The 12,052-nt window shown below is 42.5% G+C and overlaps 1 protein-coding gene across 2 annotated transcripts in view; it reads right to left on the bottom strand.

Annotated features, from left to right (window-relative positions):
* SPTB (spectrin, beta, erythrocytic) overlaps nucleotides 1–11,653 on the bottom strand; it is a 115,923-nt gene extending 104,270 nt beyond the window's left edge. For both annotated transcript variants that reach the window (XM_012724480.1, XM_004681784.2), the window contains exon 1: nucleotides 11,463–11,653. The gene's annotated coding sequence lies outside the window, so the exon portion shown is untranslated. The remainder of the gene's footprint in view (nucleotides 1–11,462) is intronic.
* Between the last annotated feature and the right edge of the window lie 399 nt (nucleotides 11,654–12,052).

The following is a 12,052-nucleotide window of genomic DNA, read 5'->3' as shown; positions in this document are numbered from 1 at the left end:
GACAGACAAACAGGTTACTTATCGGAAAGGGGAAGAATTCTATAGAGAAATGTTAGGTCTGAGATTTCTGAAATGTTTTTCTCAACTCATCATTACCAAACAAATCTGAGTCTACTGATCTGAAAAAGCCACTCAAAGAGCCTTTCATAGCTGCATTCTGAGGGTCAGCCTCAAACATTTACTGAAAAATGAGGTGGGAGTGGCTATTCCAAATGAGTAATTAAAAATTTTTCTAGCAATACCCATATTCTGATGATGTCAGTTAAAATCACATGTCACTTTTCCTGTGATAAATAGAAAGTAATGGGGATACTGCCTTCTCCTCTCCTTAATCCCACCCTTCACCAGTGTCTTCCACTAGCCCTTCTTCGTAACTTTCTATAGGTTAACCTTCTTGAATTAATTATAGTGCTGAATATTCTTGAAACTTCCCAGTCACCCAACTCAACCAACATTTCTTGAGCACAACACATAAACCAGATGGTGAGTTATGTCTCACTGACCCCATGGGCACCAAACACTGGAAAATCACAATCGAGAGAGTCAGACCTGTTCGTCGCCAACTAGGGTGCTATGTGGAAATGGACGGCTTGAGAACGTAGAAGAGGGAACAGCCTCTTCTGAGGCAGGGCTGAGGGAAAGCACCAAAGGGTTATGTTGGAGCAGGGCCTCAAGGGATAGTGCTCACCCAGAGGAAAGGATGAAGGGGTCAGGCACAGAAAATAGCAAAGTCATGGAGGCATGAAAATGCACCTCAAGTTCTAGGAGTCAGAAGCATCCAAAGTGGGGTGATGGAGAAGGACTATAATTAGGAAGGGAGGTTGGAACAGATCATGAAGATCCCTGTTATTTGAGGGGCTATAGGAAACCTTTGAGGGTTTTGAAGCAGTTGAATGATTCAGTCTGATTCATTTTTTAAAATAATTCTGAGGTCAGGATATAAGATGGGTTAGAAAGGTAAGGACCAAAAGCCAATTATTCAAATATCAAAAAGAACAGTGAAAAATTCCAAGAAAGATACTAATTGGACATTTTTAAAGGAAGAATGAACAGAATTGGCAACCAACTGAATACAAAAGTATGAAAAGGAAAAACAAAAATGTAGCTGACAATCCTGCTTGGGAGAATGATGACAACATGAGCCTAGCTACAAAAAGTCAGCAGAGCAAATTTTGGGGTAAAGGAGGATAGGGAGTGGTCCTGTTGCTATATGGTGACTTTGAGACAAGCAAATGAAGAAAGCCAGCAGACTGTGGTAGATTTAGAACTGGGGAGACAGACTGGAACTGGAGATAAGGATTTAGCAGCATTGACAACCCAAGCAATCCAAAGCTAGTAAGCTAGTAGAGGGGAAGGAACAAAAAAAAAGAAGAAACAATAGCAAATAAGTTAAGAGAACAAAAAGGAAAGCCCAGTTCCCAGAAGCCAAAGGAGGGTTCAGTTTCAAAGCAAGAGTCAAATAAATATTGCAGAAAAGTCTTGGTTCTACAAGGAGGCCATTGATATTAATTCATATCTCTTCTAAAGCATTTTGTAAAATGTGGTTCTTAAACTTTAATCTCTGCACTATTTCAGGGACTGACACAGAGATACTATAGTTGATTGAATGAATACAATCTCCTTGATAATAATTGTGAACAGGTGGACAGAAGACTGATGTTTTGTCTAAAAACCTCCCATTGTCTTATTGTTGCTCTTTGATGAACTGAGCTCTTTGGAGTCTAGAACAGTGGTTCCCAAACCTGGTTGAATATTGGAATCCTCTCTAAGGAGGGCCCCACCCCCCGATTATGATTCTGTAGCTATTGTAGGAAAACATGCTCTCATGTTCTAAAAGCCATAGAGATATTTCTCATACACAGCCTGGTTCAAATTTCTAAAGCAGTTTTAGTACCATGATATGGAGAGCTGCCTTGACAATGGGTATACTGTGCAACAATAATTAGCATCTTCATCCTCAGGTGTCAAAGAACTATGTTGGAAGTAGAGTTCACAACATTAAATATTTATTAAAAGCTAATAACGGGACTCAAGCCTATGAAATTAAATCATTGCAAAGTGCAAAACAAAACATAAAGGTATACAACTAATTACCTTTGTAATTTCAGACCACTAAAGAAGCAAGATAAGAGAAACAAAAGAAATTTTTAGAATTAGGAGTCACGGAGTATTGCCCTACACGATTCCAGACAAGAAAAACACATACACAGGAGTTCAAGTCCAGCTTTGAACTTCTAGGTGTTAATATCTGGAACAAGCAAACTTCTTTCATCAGTTCAATTAAGACAGCAATACAAATAACACCTGAGGGCACTCAGCACAGGGCCTACCACATAATGAGTGTTGGTTTATTATAATAATGCTTCTTCTCAAGACATACATACACTTTCTCTCAAGTATATACCCTTTGAGACATTCCTAATTCTTGCTCAAGTATTGTGCACCACTTCCTTCTCAGTCCCAAGCATGGCTCTACGTGCCAGGAATAGTAAAGTAAGAGTAAGCCCCAGTTGCTCTTCACAGGAAACATGGTCTAATGGTGTAGAAGGCAAGTTGGAAATTATAAAAAAGCAATCAACGAAGGCATGGGAAGATATTGCAAAAATATGAAGGAAGAAGCACTCAGTGTTATTCCAGGACCTGGAGAGGGAGAGGGCTGTCCGGCAAGGCTACAAAGATGAGGCAACACTGTGGCATTGCAAAGAAATCTGCAAGAAAAATATTAAGGACAATAATTACTAAGGTGGTATCACACACACATGCACACAAACACATAACCTCTGAAATAAAAGTCAGAGACAGAGGAAGTTCTTTGCCCAAGGGCACACAGCAAGAGAAAAGGAGCTGGAAGCAACCCAGACTCTTGTCATGCAGCTCAAGGAGACATTTTAGCTGAAATGAATCATCACATAATATTTGCACCCTTCCCCACCTGAGTTTGGGCTACAGACTTTACAAAGCAAATTAACCTCCCCTGCCTGTCCTCTAAAAGTCTACAGTCTAAAAATAGGCAAACTAATATATAAACAAATTCAAGAACTTTGATGACAAACTATCCCCCAAAGGTAAGTGTTCTCAAACACTATCTTTCAAGTTCAGACATTATCCTTCTCAGTTTTTGCCCCCAAGGTGAGAATGTTAATAATATTTTGCCTTTCCCATTAGAGTAGAGTACCAGGGGAAAATATTAAAACTGCTTGTTGTACAAGCAAAATTACCATATGATCCAGAATATACTAGAGTATATATTCCTGACTATATACCCCAAAGAATTTGTAAAAGCAGGGTCTCAGAGAGATATCTGTACAGCCATATTCACAGCAGTATTATTACTCAGTCTTATTCACAACAGTCAAGGGGGAGAAGTAACTGGAGTATTCAACCACAGATAATGAACAAAATATGGATAATGCATCAAATGGAATGATTTAGGCTTTAAAAGGAAATTCTGAAACATTCTACAAGAATGAATCTTGACAATCTAGTATGAAATGATACAAGCCAGTCACAAAAGGACAAATATTATATGATTCCATTTATACAAACTACCTAGAGTTGCGAAATTCAGAGAAACAGAAAGTAAAGTCGTGACAACCAGGTGCTAGCGGGTGGGGGAGAGAGTGCTAATGCACAGTTTGGAAGATGAAAGAAGTTCTGCAGATGTATGATAGTCATAGCTACATAATAATGTGTATATACTTTGCCAATGAACTAGACACTTAAAAATAATTAAAAGGACAATTTTATATTTATATATCACAGCGTAAAAACAATACACTTTTTTTTTGATTGCCTGGTTCCATGCCCATCTCAAGGGGCAAATGAAAACACCTTGTTTCAGACATTTAGATACAATGCCATCTGAAAGGGGACAAGTATATTAGAAAGTCTTTTACTCAAAGGACCAGTACCCAATTACCATTCCCTGGGAATGGGCAACAAATAACCCAAAAAGAAAATAGTTTTGTTGCCAGTCATCATGCAGCAATTTTTAATTTATCTAATCCCCATGCACCAGCACCACCCCAGAAAGGGATGACTGTCAAAAATATCCAATTGACCTTCTTTGTGCAAAAGCATTAGCAAGACCCTGATTGAGGCCCACAACTGTAATTTGTGTATTCTTGCCCTTAAGAACTTACAGTCTAAGTTAGACAAATAAATGGACATAGAAAAAAATCAAATAGCAAGAATAAAAGTCTATGATTATGTTCATGTAAGTAGCACATGTAACTAGCTCTTAAATTTGGAGAACAGAGAGATTGGGCTGGTATATTCCAGGAAGACTGATGGAAATTACTCCAAAACTGAGAGAAATATGCAGAACTCAGGAAACAGATGCAAATCTGGTTCAGGTAGAGGGTTTGTGAAGGGGGGTGGTAAAGGGGATACAAAAGAGTTGAAGCCAGATTACAAATGATTCTTAAAAGTCAACCATATGAATTTGGATTTCCAGCTCTCTACAGGGGGGGAACCACTGGAGATTTACGAGAAGAGGCATTACATCATTGACATGTTGTTTCAGTGCCTGATGGGTTTGGGAAAGGAGACCCTTAATGGACAGAAAGGTAGATTCCATTTCAGTAGGTACCTAGGACTACTAAGTCACAAAAAAAATGAAACCAAACATGTTCCGGTTTTGTTAAATCTGTGACTTTAAAATATGTCAGGCCATGTAGGTGCTGAATTTTTCTTGAGAGCTACAGGAAGTTGACATTGATGACTTCTTAGGAGGAAGACTGAAGATAGGGAGAGGAAGACATTTACTTTTCACTGTGCACCCTGTAAAGTGTGGAAATCCTTTTAAAACCATGAATATTTATAATTTAGAAATATTTTTTATTTGATGACCTTAAATGTTAAAATGAGCTTTAGTCAAAAAATTCAAAACATTTCTAAGTATAGAGTAAAATGCATTTCAGTTCTGTTTATACCTAACCCTAATTTCTATCACCTAATGGAGATGTTGTGAGAATGACCTGAAAGTAATAATACAAAGCACCATACAGAACTAATTGCACCTCTAAGGCTTGGCTTCCAGAACAAACAGATGTCATAAGTCACCCACAACAAAGCACCTTCTTTTGGGTGTATTTAAATTAAGTCTGCCTGACTGTGCCTAGTCCAAATAAACTCCTCAATGAAAAAGAAATAAAAAATGACATCCCACTGTACATTGGATATATACCCAATAGTATAAATGACTTTTACGTTCTTCCAGTTGCTCAGGTCAAGACCAATTGAGTTGTTCTTAACTTAATTCTTTTTCTCTCACTTCCCATATGCAAATCCCCTCAGTTCTACATTCAAAGTCTATCTGGACAACATCTCCCCATTTCTGTCACCATCACCTTAGTTCATCTTCTGCAACCTGGGATCAGTAGCTCTAACCAATAGCTTTCATACTACTTGCTGCTGCCACCTTGTTCCCTACAATTGGTCTTCCACAGGACAACCAGAAAGATACTCCTCAAATACAAATCTGAACAAGTCAATCCCCTGCCCACAACTTTCAATCACACAGACAAAAACTCAAAGTCCTTGCAAGGCTGTCAAGCCTGCATGATCTAGATGCTCTGTTTGCTCCCTCTGCTTCAATCATGCTGGCTTCCTGTCTCCTCCTTGGACACACGAGTGGCCCACTTCAGGGCCTTCACACCCAACCTGAATTTCTCCCCCCAAACACCCCATATTGCCCATCCTGACTTCATATGAGTCTCCAATGAAGTTAGCAAAGAAGCTACCCCTGCCTTAAGCAGAAGACCCTGGACATTCAATCACTCCACTAGGGACAAAAGCTGGACAAATCTCCAGAATGTTGGGTCCAAATCAGGAGGGACCTTGGGCAAATGGCTGCATGTTTCTAATCTTGTTTCCTTGACTGTAAATCAGAAATGCTAACATCTTTCTTGGTTCACATGGTAATTATGAAATAAAATGAGTTGATTCAAATTGGGGAGACTATACACATCTTGCACTAGCAGATCTCTAGTTCACAGTCTAGCTCACAGCCACTGGAGAACTCCATAAGGAGCTCATCATGTCCCTCCCTGTTTAAAACTTATAGATTCCAACTTGAACCTCCAATGATTCAAACTTTTCACAAACCGAACCCAAACCTTCTTTCTGGTCACATCTCTAGCTCATTCCTGGACTCACAAATAACTACTACACATTTCCCTATATAATCATGCTCTATTGTGCATCTGCGTGTCTTAATACCCTGGCCCCCATCACCCTCTTTTCCAGCAGGGAAATTGTAGGCACTTCCCAAACTGAATCAGACTCTTCTTCTGGTTTGTTTCTCTGAGAATACTCTTCTCAAGCATGCTGTTGAATCGCTGTCTGTTTGCAAGTCCATTTCCCCACCAGCCCACAGGTCTCCCTTATATCCCAGTATATGCCCTCAGCATATAATAATGTACTGCACACAGTAGGTACCAAATGTTGCTCTTTTTGAGTATTTTTTCAAGTGGCTCTCTCAGGTCTCTCCAACGTTCCGATGTATGACCCAAAGTGGGTGTTATGAAAGATCTTTGCTACTTTACTATCTCTGAGGAAACATATTGGCAGGTAAAGCTGACTGACAATTCCTTAGGGACTTCTGGAAACAGGCAGGAACTGAGCTGAGGGACAGAATGAGGTTAGGGAATTATGCCTTTAAAGTACTTGAAGGGCTATGAATTCTCAAGCAAGACACACCCATATTTAAGTCTAGTAGAAATGGGAATGATTTTCAACTTATTCATTTTCAGGATGATCCAAGTTTCTGTTCCCTTTCACTATGGTGGAAACTCCTGACTTGACTATAATTCAAAGCAATTATTGTTCTTTAGCTGTCAGGGTGCTGTTATTCTTTTCATAAATATCCTGGATGATCTGAGCCCAGTTCAAAGCAAAGTCTATTTTTTCCTAGCCCTGTGCCTTTTCACTTGCTAAATTTATAGCGTTCCAATGAGAGGAAGAAAGGAAACTCGCTTTTGCCTTCACTGCTAATATGATATATGTCTGTGTTTTAATTGCCCTTGTAATTGTACTCTTGGCCAGGTCTGCACAGGTATTGTGAGGAAATTAAACATTAGGCAAACGAAAAAAGCCTCACTGAGGAAGAAGATGGTTTTATAATGTTTCCTGTTACCAGAAGGAGGAAATGGAAAAATGGAAGGTGGTCTGGGAATGTCATACTCTTAGCCAGAGAATCCACTAAGGACTCATTTTCTACCTAGGACCGCCTAAAAGGCTGTGTGAGATGTAAGACTGGGACCCCCTAGTGATCTGATATTCAATTAAGGCTCACTGAAAATGGAAGAACTTGGATAGCTTGGCTGTAGATTAAGAAATAAGCACAGCAACAAAGGGAAACATGCTAGGACATTTTCTAAATATTTACCAAGGGAAGCTAACAATTCAGTCAGTGGAGTCAGATCTGACACTGAATTCTCCTGTCTCCTACACCTTTCCACCATCACCACTTCCATCTCTAAAACCAAGTGACCTTCACCTCTGCAGCCGTCAGAGGAAAGAACCATCTCTCTGATAAGCTCAGCAAATGCTACATGATGATCTTGGAACACAGACCACTGCATTTTCTCTTACTCCACAGATTTCTTATTTAAAATAGAGAAGTGGCCCTCCCTGGTGGCGCAGCAGGTTAAAACACAGCACTGAGAAGCTAAACCCACTTCCTCCTGAGTTCGATCCCCGCCTGCCCCGAGGAGACCACATGGCGTGGCAGACCTCTCCTGACCCGCCCGCTGCTCCTCTCAGCAGTGTACTTCGTTGATCTGCCTGTTCTGCTCCCCGCTCTGTCTCTGGTGAATCCTCTCACCCTCCTCATCTCTGGCCTTACCCCAGTTCTGTATGAATAAATGAATAAATCTTTAAAAAATAAATTAAAAAATAAAATAGAGAAGTAACCAAAGAGCTACCTGTGAAAATCAAACTACTTTTAAGATAAAATACTTTTTGCACAGTCATTTTTGACTAGTAAGATCTATTATTTCAGAAACCAGGATCCATGAACTTCCCTACCAGTCCTCATTAAGAACCAAATTTCTTGTCAGTACACACAGCACAGTTATTTTCCTTCTTAGTCCTCCTAAATCAATTGACAAATGTTAATCTGCAGGTCTGAGGTTATAAAAAAAAGAAATCACAGATAATGAAGAAATGTATTTGGTATCACTTTAGGCCTCCTGCTTAAATGTTTCCTATTTTTCAGTCATCAATAAACAAAAATTTTGTATTGGATTTTGAAACTTGAAGCGTACTTCAAGAGCAACTTGATGATTGAGTTTAGATTAAAACATGTATCTGATAATCCCAATAATTCCTTCTGTTTCCCATTGCCCCAGATATGCTACATAATTATTTTTCTAAAGATTTGTATTTTCTTAGGCTAGAATACACTTTCCTACTGTGTTAAAATGTTGTACATCTGTACAGCTAACAAGCAATGGGGAGATGATGGAAACAGCTTAATTTTTAATGTTGACTACTATGTTCTTTTCTTCCTACTTCTAATGCCTTCTCTTTCTTTGTATTAAGTTTCCATTAAGATGAAAGTATTGGATATTAAAATATGTTCACAATTTCTCCAAAGGAAAAACATACCAGTGGTTTTGTTAGGTAGACTTTCAGGAAATAAACCCAATATTGGTCATGAGAAAGAGACATGAAAGACATGGAAAGAATAAGAAGTATGGATGGCAAATACCATAGCTGCACATAAAGGACTAGGTAAATTACGGGTAGGTCTCACCTTTAAGCAAGTTTCTACACAGAGGACAAGGCTTAGTGACCTCCAAGGTCCCTTCCCACACACAGCTTTAGTCTCATGCAATTTTAATAGTCATCTTCTGTCCTATCACACTGTCCCCATGTATCATCAAGCACTCCTGGCCACTTCCAGGGCCCAAAGGAAAATCTCTTTTCAAAAAAATCCATGCTTTGACTACTGCCAAAATTCCAGCTCTGTCCTTGAAACAATGACCTGAACATAATGGACAAGACTAAAAACCGCCAAGCAAGTGTGTCCAATACTATCTTTAAGCAATAATTTTAAAGCTTCTCAGTTATAAGCAGAATTATTACCAGTGGTCTTGAGAGTAAAAGATAGTGAAACTAACAGACAATCCTATAACCAAATTTTCCAAATTGTACTATAGTCTCCAACGTCTAGTCCTAAAAGACAGTGGACTCTAACACCTGAATTGACTCCTGACTCCACTTCTCATCAGTTGTGTGATATGAGGCAAAATATTTCATCTTGAACCCACAAATATTCACTTGTATCAGACTGCTGTTAATATTAACTATTTTACAGAGTTAATTTGAATTAATAATTAAGTAGAGTAATATAAAAAAATCCCTGAATATTCATTTATTCACTCAACAAAGATAAATGGGACAAGCACCCAGCTAGGCTCTGGTACAAATAAGGAAAAAAAACAAACTTTTTTTTTTAATAACCAAAAAAAGTGTTTCCAGTCAAAATTTGACTTTAGTTCAAAACTTTCATTAATACCTTGTTTGCTTACAACTGTCACTTTGTCAGATATGATTCTGGATGGGAGTCTGCCTCCTGCCACACCTTTACCTACCCCAAAGCTAATCACTAGCAGGTATACAACTAGAGGACACCTTCAGAGCATAGACAAAGCAGTGACCTGAGCAGAAGGTGGCATCCGAGCTCTCTGCCAGGCAAGCCACTCTAGAAAACTTGATATGTCTGTTCAACTGGGCAATCCTGGATGCTTAAGAGTTTTCAGGTGCTTTCAATTCCAAGCAGACTCGGTCTTCTGAGAACTCGGGATTAACAGGTCTGGCTCATCCCCAATTATTGTGACTGATCCACTGATGAAGCTAAGAGCAACAGCTAGGGGGTTAAAGGCTATCTTTTCATAATTTAGGATTTATGGCCTTTAGCTGTGCTTTATGCTTGTTAGGCTCTGCATAAATGACCCAACCCTGAGGAATCTGGTTTCTCCTCTTCAGTGTGAACCTATTATTCCTTTTCCTCCCTAGCCCACAACCTCCAGGCAAGTGCAAATCTAGGTGTGTTGGGTGCTGGGCACTCAACAATTATTTTACACATATAAATAAGAGTTTTCAAAGCATGAGGAACCCAGGGCTCCTAGTAGAAGTCTTTGACCCTGGAATAGGAAATGACCTGCCTGGGTCACAGGGTAGGAAAGTGGTCAATGAGGGAATGTCAGAATAAAATTTGGAACCATTTACAAAGTTAAAGATGGGTTAGTGGAACAACAAATGTACCTAAGAATTTTGATTTGAACGCTCCTCTCAATCAGGGCAACCTGAGTCATTTTCCTTAAGAAACTGAGGTATAGTGACTACCTCTGAGCTCTGGATTTTGCTTGGCTGCCTCCTACCTGGAGGTGAGTCTAGCATCTCTCACAGGCAGTCTCAGTTGAAACATACCGTCATAAACGCCCCTACCCCCATCTGATACATCTGAAATTTACCAAAATAACAGTGGTTCTTTCATTTTCCTTCAGCGAGTTAAGCGTTTTATTATTAACTCCTGGCTCCTCTAACAGCTCATTGAAAACAGTGGTTTGGATATTAATAGGCTACAAATCAGGGCCCTACCTGGGGCTCGTTGTCACGGAGACCGTACCCAAGCCCTCAGCTACTTCCCCACCCTAGAAAGTCTGGGTAAGTTGGTGGGAGTTGGAGATTGTTTAAGTCTCTTGTTATTTTCCCCATTTTCTGTTATTTCTCAAGGCCAACTTGTCGGAGGAAAGAGGTACAATAAGGCGGGTGAGAGTAGACTGAACCGTAGCAGCTTGGAGGCGCTGAACTCAATGAGAGAGGGAGGGTCCCTGGAGCATGGCTTCCGACGTTCTGTCTTTCCTTTTTGGGTCTACAACAAGCCATTCTTTCCCCGTCGTTTCTAGCGCCCAGTGCCAGCCCCCCTCTGCTGCCCTTCTTGCCTGGGCGCTGGGCTGTCCGGAGAGTGCACAGTTAAGTTCCCAGAAGAGAATCTGAGCAGCCCTAGAGCTGAGAAACCCAGCAGCCAGAGCTAGAGAGCAACGCCGAGGTCCGACAGGCTAAGAGCAAAACCCCCCTTTGCCCTCACGCTGAAGTCCTGAAGGAGGCGGCCCGGGACTAGAACGCACTCTCGCTCACCCCCTTTCCAGCGCCCCCGGGCGACACTCCAGGGTTCGGCTCTCCAAAGCTAGCGTCCGGCTAGCCAAGAGCCTCCGAAGCCCACGCGGATTCCCGCGCCGGGGGGTTATCGCCCCAGCAGCTAGGGCCTCTGCGCCCCACGCCCACCCCTACAAGCCCAGCACCCGGGGCTGGGCCCCCACCTGGTCCCCGGGGTCCTGCACGTCACGCACCCCTTGGGCCCAGCGCCGCCTCTGCGCTCGCGCCGCGCGCCCCAGTCTTGCGCATTTGCACCCAGCCCCCTCGGGCCGCCCAGCCCTCCCGGGACTCACCTGGGCTGGGATTGTAGCAGCGGCCACCCCAAGCCCGGGGGCGGCAGCGGCGGCGGCGCAGGGGGAGGAGGGCAGCGCGGGGCTCCTGGCACAGCGGCCGCTGGGCGCCTGGTGCTGCCGAGCCGCGGACCCGCCCAGAGATATAAATAACATTATCTGAGGAGGGACATTCCTGCCGGGGGACATCGCTGCTGCCGGGACCAGATAGTCCCGCGGCGGGGGCGGGAGGCGGGGCCGCAGCCTCCCGCAGCGCCAGGCCCAGCCCCCGCCTTCCCCACCCACTCCCGCACCTGCCAATCAGCCTCCGAGCCGGGGGCACCTGCCTTGCCTCCGTCGGGCTCCGGCGGCCCGCATCCGCCTCGGGGCTGCCAGCCTGGCCCCGGGACACCAAAAGCCCAAGCCGCCCGCAGCGCCCCGGTAGTCGCTCACCTCCCCAAACAGCCAGCTAGGCAGAGCCCCTTGCAGCGGGAAAAGGGTTTGACTCTGCATTTCGGGCCTAATTTGTGTGCCCGGGGCCGCGAGGCTGGCCATGAAAAAAAAAATCCTCCAGCCTCTCCCGCCCTGCGTCCCCACTGTATACTGTCAGGTTT

This window comes from Condylura cristata, unplaced genomic scaffold, assembly GCF_000260355.1.
Source record: "Condylura cristata isolate star-nosed mole 26May11 unplaced genomic scaffold, ConCri1.0 scaffold00013, whole genome shotgun sequence".
Taxonomy (NCBI): Eukaryota; Metazoa; Chordata; class Mammalia; order Eulipotyphla; family Talpidae; genus Condylura; species Condylura cristata.
The sequence above is the reverse complement of the archived record's forward strand: the minus strand, read 5'-3'. Positions and strand labels throughout refer to the sequence as shown.